The sequence below is a fragment of the Oreochromis niloticus genome, linkage group LG13 (genome assembly GCF_001858045.2).
Source record: "Oreochromis niloticus isolate F11D_XX linkage group LG13, O_niloticus_UMD_NMBU, whole genome shotgun sequence".
Taxonomy (NCBI): Eukaryota; Metazoa; Chordata; class Actinopteri; order Cichliformes; family Cichlidae; genus Oreochromis; species Oreochromis niloticus.
Genome location: NC_031978.2, coordinates 29,695,517 through 29,709,669, shown reverse-complemented (window position 1 = coordinate 29,709,669; position 14,153 = coordinate 29,695,517). Strand labels below are relative to the sequence as shown.

General features: G+C 42.3%; 1 long non-coding RNA gene across 1 annotated transcript in view; it reads left to right on the top strand.

Annotated features, from left to right (window-relative positions):
- LOC106098758 (uncharacterized) overlaps positions 1-14,153 on the top strand; it is a 462,577-nt gene that overhangs the window by 409,718 nt on the left and 38,706 nt on the right. The gene's annotated exons all lie outside the window — the stretch shown is intronic.

Here is a 14,153-nt window from a genome sequence, read left to right as displayed (position 1 = left end):
GCCAAGTTTCTCTCCGATGTGTTCATCTGACTATGAATATGTGTGAATGTTAGAGTGTTTGTATGAATGGGTGTGAATTGGTAAATAAGGCTCCAGCGGAGTAGAAAGGCACTATATAAAAACCAATTTACTAGCATTTATCAAACCAAGGAACACCATCACTATGAACTATGTGAACCATGTCTTCTTTTTCACCTGTGCACACCTGTCATTTTGTCACTTATTAATTATTTTTGTTATACTTATGGAAAAATTCACAACCAGCTCCCTAAATGAGTAAAAAACATCTGACAAGTGCCCTTGTGAAAACTTACTAATACTTTTAAACTACCTGCAGAGGGATTGCAGAACTGCTTTGTAGCTGACAAATGGTGTCATACTGTAGGCCACTTCCTTTTGATCGAAAGATGAAGAATTTAAAGTTAAAGAATTGTTTCCTTCTAGTGCTGCAAGCCCAGCTGTCAACATTAAAGTCTCTGAAATAGAATGATCTGAACACATGAGAATCTTCACAAGCCCGATGTAATCCATGCTATTTAGTGGCAAAACTGATATCGAGGGGTTTTTTTCTTTTGTTTTTGTTTTTTGTATGATTCCAGCTAGTTTCCAGTTCCTGGTCCACTGTTTAGCAGTCTCATCTCCTTCTTAGTGAGTTTGGTAAGTACACAAATACAAATCATGGTAAAGTCTTCTTTAAAAAACCAGAATTACGCTTTAAAGCTAAAATAGTCATGTAACACTCCAGTGCTTTCTTTTATCTCAGTGAAATGTGAGGGGAGTAAAGGTGCTTGAGTACATGTTTATTTTATGGACGACTTCCGATCTAGATACTAAATACCTTATATTGCATACGTCCATGGATTGTATGTAACCATCTCTGTTTATTGCAGCTCTTCAGAGAAATGAATGCAGTGGTGTTTTGCTCTGAAGTCGTGATCTTTTTAGACTAGGACATTTTGTTTGAAGCACCTTTAGGAGCTGCATTTATTTCATTAACCCACTAATTTTCACCTTGAAAAAATTATGCTCATAAATAACATTTTTATAGCTTTGAGCCCTAAAATCTGAGATTATTTTTAATAATCCTGGCCAGTAGCACACTGGGAATGTTGCTGATTAATGTATGAACTGTATTTATCTACATTTTTCCAAATGCCACTTTTAATCTGAGCCAAGGTTGTGATTATAGAGAAAGTTAAGGACTTCTGTTGAAGTTATCAACGCCTGGTTGAAACTAGCCTTTTGGCCTTTGCAAGCTTTCCCTTTACCCAACTTCTTACTTAACAAGGCCAGGCTGAAAAACCCACAGATCTAATTGAATATTGATATGTGTGTGTATAGCGGGCCAGAGCGAGGCTAGCCCATGTTAAGCCATTCAGTGCATCCTCTTGATTGAAATTCCATTAGCTTGTTAGTAGAGGATAGTGGAGAGTCGGTGAATACTTAGCCTTGTTAGCTGAGGCGCAGGCTAAATGAGTGTGCACAGGGTCATTGTCCACTTAAAACTCACTCTGCAAACCGGCGGGCAGCTTGAATAATTCATGGAGCATGACCTGCGCTGACTGGGCTTTAAACGAGTGTAGCTTCTCTGTCTGTCTGTTTGGATAATATCTCCACTCTGGAGTTAATTAAGTTTTCATTTTTTTTTTTTATTTCAGCCAGCTGTGTGTACAGCGGTCAGAGACTTGTCCCTGTGGAGACACTGAAAGCCAAATGAAAAGCGAATGGAGAAAAAATGATTGCAATATAAAGTTATAAATGGAGCTTTTTCTTCTCCTATCTCCTCTTACAGGAAGCACATTAGCCCATTAATTAGAAGCCAGTACCTGTCTCTGTTTAACAGGTTTCAGAAAACTGTTTATTCTATAGGAACTGGATGTTTTAACCTTTGAAACAAGAAACAGTAAAGTTGAATGGCATTTGAGACCAAGCTCTGATAAAGCTCCTCATTCAGATAATCTTTTGCAAAAACCCTCCAAAATTTCAAGGCAGTTCATGAAAGGTTTCTCATCAGTAGTTTTAGACTAAACATAAATCGAATGAATAAGGCTAGATCAAAGAAACATCAAGTAGGAGAAAATGAGCAACATTCTAGTATTTATCAGTATTTTTTAGGAAGTGATTGCAAGTTTAACAATACACAAACTTTCACGTAGGGTTTTATTTATTGGACAAAATACCTGTTACTGAAGACAGACCTATAGTTCACTGCCTGTAGATTTTAATGCAGACTTTTTTCTTTTTTTAGCATGATTTTTATTTAATTCCTTATTTAATACTGTAAACAATGACCTTACATAAGCAATGAGTAATTGCTAAATAGCACATGAAGGTGGTGGGGGCATCCACTTTGAGGTACAGTTGAAAGTTGTGCCAAGATAATCACGTACAAATGATGCGGCTCTGTAAAAACCTGCAGTCCTATTGTCAGTTATAAGTCCCGTATAATAAAGCACCTCTGTGGAAGCCTCCATTCCCATGAATGAAACATTTGTCAGCTGTTTGTGTTTTTAGCCCTTGACACAGCACTTTAAAGGTCCTTTGGTATGCCACTTTTCTCCACTCAGAGGCGCTACATGCCACCAGGTAAAGGCTCCAAGCCATTGGGGGTAACCCTGAGGGCTGACATAACTTGAACTACAGCCGTGGCAGTTTATAGTGACAGAAGAAAAGACATAACCTTCCTGGGGGGGTCCCACCTGACTCCAGTCACTCCTGTTGAAAATGCCCTGCATGTTTCTGCTTATACAAACTTAATAAGAACAAGGAAAGAGTCCATGACAGTATAGAGGACTTGTACTTTGGAGACGAGAAGGAAGAAAGAAAAGAGATAAAAAGTAAAACACTGGTAAGTGGATCAGATAAAAATTATTAAAATGTAAATAACTAAATTCTGGTGGGGAGTTTTATACAGAAATTCCACTATAGCCTTACTTTATTTCATTTATTGATGGACTGGTTTTTATATAGCGCTTTTCTACTCTGAGCACTAAAAGTCTTTATACAACTTGCCTCATTCACACCCATTCATACAAGCACTTCTTGATATGCTTTTCCCATGTAAGCGCTTTCTATCTAAAATTCAGACACCTCCTGAGCCACAGCCACCCTTAGTTATCTTGGCTAGCAGAGCAGCGTAGTGTGTTGAGTCAGGTGTGCTGGCCAGGAGCCTGTGTTTGAACCAAGAGTTGGCTGTTTAACAAAGCAACAAGTTCTCCAGTTCAAAAAATATATATGTTTTTTGTTTCCTTCAATTATGCACCTACAAAGCAATGTGACTAGCGCTTCACTTTTTATCAAGATTTTAGGCTTCTTGGATGGCATCTAAGGGAAACACTCCACTGAGAAGAGATGCCATGCCTTTTTATGACCAAATTTTTATTAATGAAATGGTGTGTTAAAACGAATATCTGAGAGCAGAACCGGACAAAAAGGCCCACAGACAAAATGACAATGAATAATACAATAACTATATTATTAGTTATGCATTATATCATTCATTTATTTGTTGTGGTTCATAGAGGTTCTTACTGCACCCAAAATGTGTAAGGCTAACCACCAACAGTATTAACGCTAAAGAAAGCCAAATGACAGAAACTTGTGGCTTCCGGCTAAACAGCCATATACTGTATATTTACTGCTGTACATACACCTCTCTATGTCAGCATCATCAGCAGTAGTTAGCTAATAGTTAGTAAATAGTACTTAGCTAATGATGAGCTTGGTTAAGGATTTATAATGTAACTTAATTCACAAATTGAGTAGGGTAGGAGAATCTGTTTGATTAATCAAACAAATACTAAGCTGCAAAACTATTACATGCTTCTAGGCAAAATCACTGCATTCAAATACCATAATTTTACATTATATCCTATTATTTATTATTAGGGCTTACAATACAAAATGTTTATTTTTTATTAAGGATTCTGTGGTGCTTTTAGTTCAATAGTTCATATTATTTAGATGTTGTTGTTATATTGTATATCCATCTTTCTTCTTCTGCTTATCTGCCCAGGAGGCATCCTTGTCAAATTCCCCAACCACCTCAACTGGCTCCTTTCGATGTGGAGGAGCAGCGGCTCTGCTCTGAGCCCCTCCCAGATGGCCGAACTCCTCTCCGTAAGGGAGAGGCCAGCCATCCTTCAGAGGAAGCCCATTTCCACCGCTTGTATCCGTGTTCTCGTTCTTTCGGTCATTACCCACAGCTCGTGACCATGGGTGAGGGTAGGGACATAGATCGACCAGTAAACTGAGAGCTTCACTTTTACACTCAGCTCTCTCTTCACCACGATGGACCGGTACAGCATTTGCATCACTGCAGCTGCAGAACCAACCTGCCTGTCGATCTCCCACTCCCTTCTCTCATCGCTCGTGCAAAAGACCCAGAGATACTTAAATTCCTCCACTTGGAGTAGGAACTCATCCCTGACCCGGAGTGGACACTCCACCCTTTGCCGCCACCTGATAAAACCAACAGAACCACATCATCTGCAAAAAGCAGAGATGAGATTCTGAAACCACCCAAGTGAAAGCCTTCCACCACTTGGCTACACCTAGAAATTCCATCCATAAAAATTCCGCACAGAATCGGTGACAAAGTAAATCACTTTTTCCTTTTTTTGTCATTGTCAAGTCATTGTTTTCCATTTTGTTCCAGTGGAAAGACCAGGCCCTCTACTTGGGAAAAAGTGCCTTTCACCAGTATGACGGCATAGACACACAAACACTGTTCAAGCAAATAACACTTATATGGCAATTTAACCATACAAGAACAAAACGCTTAATGAATAGGTGAATTAAGGTTACTGCCCAGATTTTAAAATCCTGCGATGACGGCTAAAGCAAGGCCTGCACACCACTGATCACCAGTGATGACTGAGAGAATACTCGGGAGAACAGGGAGTCACAAAATTTTGGCGTCAGAAACTGTAGTTGGTCTTCACCGACTGACTTCAGAGCAAAAGGTTCTGATGTGTTAGTCTGTCACATGATGTGATTGGTTTAGACACTGTCTCAAAAACATGAAGCATGCTTGGCAGGGCAGGCCTCACACATCAGCGTTACACACAAAACGGCACAGCAGTTCAGTGAGGAGACTTTAATTACTTTTCACATGACAAAACTGCCACATGAAAGTAACGACTGAACATCGGGGTTTTAGAACCTGAAGAACAGCTAAAATTGGAGTTTTTGAATGCCAGGAAGATGAAGAAAAACTGTAAGCAGCGGGCCTAAGTATACCACAATGGCCTTCTAACAGGCATTTAAAAAATAAATAAATAAATAGCTGCAACTTTTTCAAGCTTCAGTAAGTCAGAAGAATATTTTGGCTTGCTTAGAAACCTCTAAGGACAGGGCCTAAAAACTTGAGGAGTTGTGCTAGGACAGCCTCTCTTCTGTCACTGCCTTGCGCCTCACACTGGCATTCTGCAAACTCAGCTCCTTTTACCTGAAAGTCTTCTAGAGTTGCATCATCTCTTTCAGGAGCATCACATCCTCCTCCTGGAGCCTTTTTACAGCCATCACCTTATCAAAGACCTTCTTTTTGAAGAGAATACCAACTATGCTCTAAATTAAAAGAACACAGGACACTTATTACTTGCTATTAAATCATCTTCAGGGATAGTGCACTTAACTAAAACAAAACTAATGCAAAGCACATCATCAAAGGCCAGCTGCTATAGGAAAACATAAATGTCAAGTCCAGTGGCCCAACTTTGTCTCCTCCTGCTACCATGGCAACGTGCTCATTTAGCACGATAGATTGGCACCAAAATGTCTTCTTCTGATGTTTTAAGGACTTGGTACTTGACAAAAGTGCTTCGTCTTCATCTGTCCTGACCTCCTGATTCTATAAAAACAAATGAATTACATTAATGATGTGTTTAGTGAGTATGTTAGACACTTTAACTTTATGGAAACGAACATCTGAGCCCAGCACTGAATGTCATGAACCAGCTGATGTGTCTGTGCGGCATCAAGTGACAGCTCCGAGGACTTAAATTCTCTCTCTCAGCTTTTCTACATTGTGAACGTGAAAATTAGACACGTGCATTACCAAAATTGTCATTTTTCTTCTGTAAGTCTGGTTGTGTCTGTGGAGAGAACTTTTATGAAGTGTGCTGCACATGGTGCACTCTTTTAATTTGTTCCATCCCATACACTGTAACATGAGCATGTCTGTGCACACTATGAGATAAAGCAAAATTTTACATCCCTTTATTAAACACATCCACAAAAATAAAGCCCTGCTATGATCAAATCTGGTCATCTAAACATATGCATCTAACATTTGCAGTGACAGCGTGCGACAATGACAAATGCACTTATCAGTGTCACAGTAAACAGCCCAGCGACCTGATCTGGAAGTGAATTTGGTTGTGATAGCACGCCGAGTCTAAACACTTCTCACTTGTTCTACTTCCTCACCCAAGGTGGAACCTGCTCTGGTTTCCACTCAGTTACCTGATCTAAAAATGGAATGAATCCATGCATCTGAATGAGCAATGATATGATGATGATAAACTGGTGATGATCACAGACAAACAAAAACAAAGAAATCTACCTTTCATTTAAGACAGGGGTGTCCAAACTTTTTTCACTGAGGGCCACATGCATAAAAATATAGGAGGGGCTGGGCCACTTACTAGAAATTAGGTATATAACTTTAACTTTACTGTATTAAAAATCACTTAAAAGTGGTCAAATGTGTTATATTGTTGAATATAATAAAGACAAAACTGCCTTCATCACAGCTTTCGATAAATGGATCTTTATTGATTTATTCAGAAAAAGCTTTGGTAGCTCATTCTCAGAACAGCAGCTCAGATTTCTTCTTAGACAGAAGATTTACAGCACAGAGAAAAAACAATAAAGGGGAAAATGGGACGGGTAGATTTCAAGTTTGTTATTTAAGTTATTAGGCTTAGCAAAACATCTATTAACATTCGTTTGAAACGATTATCAACATTAACAGACTGCACTGGACTTAATAACAGGAGTGCATATAATTTTAGTAAATTATTCTGGAGTATCAGCTGCGCTGGGTATCTAAATCGGGCCATCCAGCCGCGGTGCTCATCGTACGCCACTCGTGGCAAAAATCCAGACAAATGTCACTTGACCAAGGAGCAGATCTGCATCAGATGAGATCAGCTGACTTTGCGTGTGCGTGCGCTGTGCACAGCGGTGTGTACTCTGTGTGTTAACAAGAAAAACGCATATAAGAAAGTGGTGCGCAAAAGCAGGGTAGTGACAGAATTGATGCGCATTATTGATATTTGAAGCATGTGTACCTGCACATGCATGCTTATTAACACACGGGTACTGTGGAATATATTTTTTACTTACCTAAAGTGCTCGTGCTCTCGTCCACTCCCCGCAAAAAAATAGCAGCTGTGCGGTGTCTGTGGCATCAGTGCTCTCATCGCATGCGATGGTGTAAAAATCAAAAGCACAGCTTTATCAGACAGTTGCAGTTTAATGTTGGCTGACAGTCTTCAATGCATCGCACAACTGTATTTCTGGACATGCCGACATCGTTGAAGTCCTGCACTGTTTCCGGGCACGTTATTTCGGTGACTTTAACGAGGCCGTGTTTTATGAGGTCTCCATCTGAAAAAGGCTTGCCATGTCTTGCGATGAGTTGGGCGACCTCATAGCTGCTATTGGAGCCTTTTTCTGGACAATTTGAGCACGAAAAAAAATACTGTTGCTGACCCCGCAGGATAGCTAGCATTTGCTTTAATTTCTGCTCTCGCTCAGCACCAGTGTAGGATGCATAGGCCTGATGTTTGGTTTCATAATGAATAGAATAGAATAGAATTCAACTTTATTGTCATTGCACATGCACAGGTACAGGGCAACGAAATGCAGTTTGCATCCATCCAGAAGTGCTTTAGTGATATAGATATATTACAATATATATTAGCAATAATATAGATATGCAAGTATATTACAGAAATGGGTCTATTGTGGTATGTTATAATGTACACGGTATGAAGTATGTTGTGAATATTCTATAACTATAGGTATGTACAGGCTGTAGTGAGTACAAGCTATGTACAGGATATGAACAGGATATAAATATGAAAAACTATACAGAATATGAAATAAATAACTTTACAGAAATATGAGATATACAGTTATACAGAAATGGGAACTATGCAAGTTGTAAACAGTTGTAAGGTTAAAAATTATTGTATGTACAGAATGATTATTTACACAGAGCTATACAGTAGTGCAGTTAAGATAAGTGAGAGTGTGGATCATTTCTACAGAGGCTGTATAAAGTTCTAGTGGTTGTGAGTGGTGGTTCAGTCCATGTTATTATTGTGTGTTTGAGGGTACGGTTGTCCATTGTGGGTGTGTGTATGTTCAGTCCATGTGTTAATGTGGGTCAGATGTCAGGAGGCAGAGTTCAGGAGTCTGACAGCTGTGGGGAAGAAGCTGTTCCGGTACCTGGTGGTCTTAGCCCGGAGGCTCCTGTAGCGCCTCCCAGAGGGCAGGAGGGTGAAGAGTCCATGTGATGGGTGACTGGGGTCTCTGATGATTTTCCCAGCCCTTTTCAGACACCGCTTCCTGTAGATGTCTTTTATGGCAGGAAGTGGTGCTCCGGCGATGCGCTGGGCAGTTTTCACGACCCTCTGCAACGCCTTCCGGTCCGAGGCAGAGCAGTTCCCGTACCAGACTGTTATACAGTTGGTCAGGATGCTCTCGATGGTGCAGCGATAGAAGTTCACCAGGATGTCTGAGGAAAGGTGGTTCTTCCTCAGAGTCCTCAAGAAGAAGAGGCGCTGGTGAGCCTTCTTGACCAGCTTGGAGCAGTTGGTCGTCCAGGTGAGATCCTCGGAGATGTGGACTCCCAGGAACTTGAAGCTGCTCACACGCTCCACAGCCGTCCCCTTAATGTGTATGGGTGGATGTGGGTCAGCATTCCTCCTGTAGTCCACGATGAGCTCCTTGGTCTTCTCGGTGTTAAGCAGCAGGTTGTTTGTGTCGCACCACTCAGCCAGACGATCCACCTCCTCCCTGTAGGCGGCCTCATCGTTGTCACTGATGAGGCCAATCACCGTGGTGTCATCTGCAAACTTAATGATGGTGTTGGAACCATCAGCAGGTCTGCAGTCGTGGGTGAAGAGGGAGTAGAGGAAAGGGCTCATCACACAGCCTTGTGGTACACCGGTGTTCATTGTGATGGTAGATGAGCAGTGGTTATCCAGCCGGACATGTTGGGGGCGGTTGGTCAGGAAGTCCAGTAACCATTTGCAGATGAGGGAACTGATGCCCAGGTCTGTCAGTTTCCTGATGAGTTGTGAGGGGTGGATTGTATTGAACGCTGAACTGAAGTCTATAAACAGCATTCTGGCGTAGGTGTTGTTGTTAATAATAATAATAATAATAATAAATTTTATTTATAAGCGCCTTTCAAGTCACCCAAGGACACTTTACAATAGGAAGACACATAGTAAAACAATAAAAATAAGAACAATAAAACAAAGCACAAGATAAAATTAACAAACAGTGGATTCACAGTGAATATGCAGATTTGAACAGATGAGTTTTGAGTTGGGATTTAAACTGGGGGAGAGAACCAATGTTTCTTATTTCTGGGGGTAGGCAGTTCCACAGCCTGGGAGCAGAGCAGCTGAAAGCTCTGCTTCCCATGGTGGTGAGGCGGAAGGAAGGTACAGCAAGCTGGATAGAAGAGGAAGATCGAAGTGAACGGGCAGAACAGGTAGTGGTTAACAGGTCAGAAAGGTAAGGAGGAGCGAGGTTATGAATGGCCTTGAAGGTGAGCAGAAGAAGTTTGAATATTATCCGGGATTTCACAGGGAGCCAGTGAAGTTCCTGAAGAACAGGGGTGATGTGCTGGTAGGAGGGGGTTCTGGTGATAATGCGAGCAGCAGAGTTCTGAACCAGTTGAAGCTTATGGAGGGGTTTTTGGGGGAGACCATGCAGAAGAGAGTTGCAATAGTCAATACGGGATGTAACAAGACTGTGGAGAAGAATGGACGTAGACTGGGTGGAAAGAGAAGGAAGTAATCTGTTAATATTGCGTAGATGGAAGTAGGCAGAACGGGTGAGATTATTGATGTGAGATTTGTAGGAAAGTGAACTGTCTAGGATGACACCGAGGCTCTTAACCTGAGGAGAAGGGAAAACTGTGGAGTTATCGATGGTGAGTGAGAAATGGTTCGCCTTCAAAAGGTTGGATTTGGTGCCAATAAGGAGGATCTCAGTTTTATCCTCATTGAGCTTTAAAAAATTAGAGGTAAACCAGGATTTTAGCTCGGATAGACATTCTGAAAGGGAGGAAGGTGGTAGAGAGGAGTCAGGTCTGCAAGAGAGGTATAACTGGGTGTCATCAGCAAAACAGTGAAACTGGAGATCAAATTTGCGGAAAATGGTACCTAGAGGGAGGATGTATATTATGAAGAGAAGAGGGCCTAAGACTGAGCCTTGGGGTACACCAGAGGTGACGGGGAATAGACGAGAGCGGAATGATCTTAGTTGAATAAACTGGGAGCGGTCAAGGAGATATGATTGAAACCAGGCGAGGGGTGTGTCAGAGATGCCGAGAGAGGAAAGTCTGCTTAGAAGTACAGAGTGAGAAATAGTGTCGAAGGCTGAGCTCAGATCTAAAAGGACGAGAATGGTAAGAAGACCAGAGTCAGCTCCGATTAGAAGATCATTAGTGACCTTCAGTAAAGCAGTTTCTGTACTGTGACATGAGCGAAAACCAGATTGAAATCTCTCGTAAATATTATTATTACCCAGGTGTAAATGAAGTTGAGCTGCAACCACTTTTTCGAGTATTTTAGAAATGAAGGGTAGATTGGAAATCGGACGGAGGTTGTTAAAGTTGTTGGGATCTAAAGAAGGTTTTTTCAGTATAGGAGTGACTAGAGCAGTCTTGAATAAGGAGGGAACGATACCGGTGGTGAGAGAAGAGTGAATGATGGCAGAGATGAGTGGGAGTAAAGAAGAGAGGCAGGATTTTACAAGCCCCGTGGGCATGGGGTCAAGATGACATGTGGCAGGCTTTGATTTACATATGAACTCAGAAATATCAGATAAATCAGGAAGATGAAAAGTGGAAAACGGTTCCAAAAGGAGAAAAGGTTCTGGAGAGAGGGTAGACACAACATTTGATCTGAGTTGCTGGTGGATGTTATTGATTTTCGTAGTCCAGAACAGCATCAAGGAGTTGCAGGTTTCAGAGGAATAGAAGTGTGGTGGTAAAGCGTTGGGGGGTTGAATTAGTTTGTTAAAAACTGAAAACAGAGTCCTTGCATTACCCTCATAAGAGTTGATAATACCTGAGTAGAAGCTTTGTTTGGCCTTGCTGATAGAGTCTTTATACTGAAGTAAATGGTATTTATAGATTTCAGAATCAACAGTTAAACCAGATTTCTTATATTTACGCTCTAGCTGCCGAGCTTTGGCCTTCAAAGCTCGGAGGTCAGAGGTAAACCAGGGAGCAGAGCGAGCGAAGGAAACAGTGTGGGTTTTTACAGGAGCCAGAGAATCAAGGACAGTGCGTAGACAATTATTATAATATAACAACAAATCATCAGGAGTAGAATAGAAGTCCGGAATCTGAACATTGTCCAATCTGGTAGTGAGAATGTCCATATCAATGTTCTTGATGTTGCGGAACGAGATGAGACGGGTTGGCTTGGTAGAAGAGCAGCAGAGAGTGAGGTTAAATGAAAGGAGGAAGTGGTCAGTTATGGGGATTTCAGTAGCAGAAAGATTCGAGGGAGTAAGACCAGAACAGCAGACCAAGTCCAGGGTGTGTCCTTTAGAGTGAGTGGGAAAGTCGATAAATTGTTTAAATTCAGAGCCTTCCAAACAGGAAGAAAATTCTCTGGTGAGCAGAAGGTCATTATTGTCCATGTGAATATTGAAATCTCCCACCAAGATCACATTTGGGGAGAGAGATGAAAGATGGGTTAGTAGATTAGCAAAGTCACTGAGGAAGACAGGGTTAGGTTTGGGGGGGGCGGTATACAGTAGCTATGATGGTGGGAATGGGTCCAGTCAGTTCACATGCAAGGACCTCTAGAGAACTAAAGGTACCAACATTAACTGGCAGGACTTTCAAGTGCTGGCGAAGGAAGATCGCGAGACCACCCCCACGACCTGAGCAGCGGGATTTAGAAAAGTAAACAAACCCCGGAGGAGTAGATTCATTTAGCTGAGAAAAGTCATCAGGCTGTTGCCAGGTTTCAGTTAAGCAAAGAAAGTCAAACTTACGGTCAGATAGGAGGTCTTGGATGAGAGGTCCCTTATTTGTCAGTGAACGAGTATTTAGAAGACCGAAGTTGAGTGGAGTATTTTCTTTTTTGCTAATCGCGGTGGGCGCCCTGGGCAGGTGGGCTAGAGATCGATGGTTGACAGCCCGATCAGGGTTCCTGTGATGGCGGCGAGTAGCAGACCAAAACGATTTAGTTCCATTGGAGTTATGGAAAATCCTGCGGGACCCGCGATGGATGTATCTCCGGCGAGGCTGGAAAGTGATGTCTGGGTAGTAGTGGAGCTCCGCCGGCGACGGGAGCGGCAGCTGCCCGCGAAGGCGGAGGAGCTCAGCGGCTGAATAGCGGAGCAGTCCAGCCGTAGGATGGTAGACGAGCGTCAGGAGAATACAAAATACTGCCGACCAGTTCAGGAACATCTTGGCCCACATCTTCGATTATGTGGAGAAAAAGGGGCCGAGCAGGCCGGAGCGACGAACAGGTAGGCTAGAATAGCTCAAACAGTTAAGCTAGTGCAGCTCACTGAGAAGAAGACGTCAGAGCACATTCAGCTGAAATAGCAGATGTTGAGGACAAGTGGTGCAAATCAATCCCTGGCAGAGATCGATATGGTCCTGAGTGTGAATGTCCCTGTTCATTCAAGTCACATTCAAATCGGAATCCAAATAATCCGAATAAACGAAAGTGTACCGGTGAGTAGCGGCAGCCAGTAGCGGCAGCCAGGCGCGCCAGTGTTCACTCAAGCCGGTCCAGGTGTGAGAGGACAGAGTGCAGTGCGATGGAGACTGCATCCTCTGTGCTCCTGTTCTGGCGGTATGCGAATTGGTGGGGGTCCAGGGTGGGGGGAAGACAGGATTTGAAGTGTGCTAGGACCAGCTGCTCTAAGCACTTAGTGATGATGGGGGTGAGTGCTACTGGGCGGTAGTCATTGAGGCAAGATGGGTTGGAGTTTTTGGGTATCGGGACGATGGAGGTGGATTTGAAGCAGGCCGGTACCACAGCGTGGGCCAAGGACAGGTTGAATATGTCTGTCAGCACTCCTGCAAGCTCCCCAGAACACGCTCTGAGAACACGACCGGGGATGCCATCAGGACCTGCAGCCTAATGACATCGTACATTATACTCTTTCATAACTGCCACAGTTTCAGTGCAAATCAAACAGATACACTTCCCCTTGAATTCTTTGAAGAAATATTCACTCTCCCACCGTGTCTGAAATTTTCTGCATTCACTTTCGACCTTTCGCTTCTTTGGTTCTGCCATGTTTAGTAACTTGGGGGTAAATTTCTTCTGTGATTGTCCTTTTTGGTGGAGCAACTGCCTTGATCAACAGCAGCTCCCCCTGGTGTTAAAACTAAGAAGTGCAATACACTCAAACAAAAGTTGAAGTGTGGGCCATATTCTATTCAATTTATAAAATTACTTGCGGGCCAATTAAAACTGCCGGACTTTGGACACGCCTGATTTAAGACCATGTTCCTAAGATAAAATGAATAAGGTTATTAAATACATAAAGCAAGTTATAACACCCACTCTTGTTAAACCAATAGTGTTTTTGACTTCTAGCCACTGCCATGACTGTCAAAAGGGAGGTATAAACCCTGGCTGCTCCTTACACAGCTTCTACGCTTCATTGGTGCAAATAACCCAAAAGGTTGTGAAAAGATTCATTGAACTTTTAAAATCATCTTACAAACACACACACAAAAATACAAGAATGCCCTGAAAACAAGAAGAAATCATCTCTTAATATCCAAACCAGCCCCTGTGTTGGTCACTGGTCAAGGGTCATACGTCACTGTCACTTTTGCAAAGGTGCTGACAAGGCCAAGACACAGGCGCTAGTGTGCATTCAATAAAGCTGTCCCCAGGTAGCTTCCAGTATATTTGTGT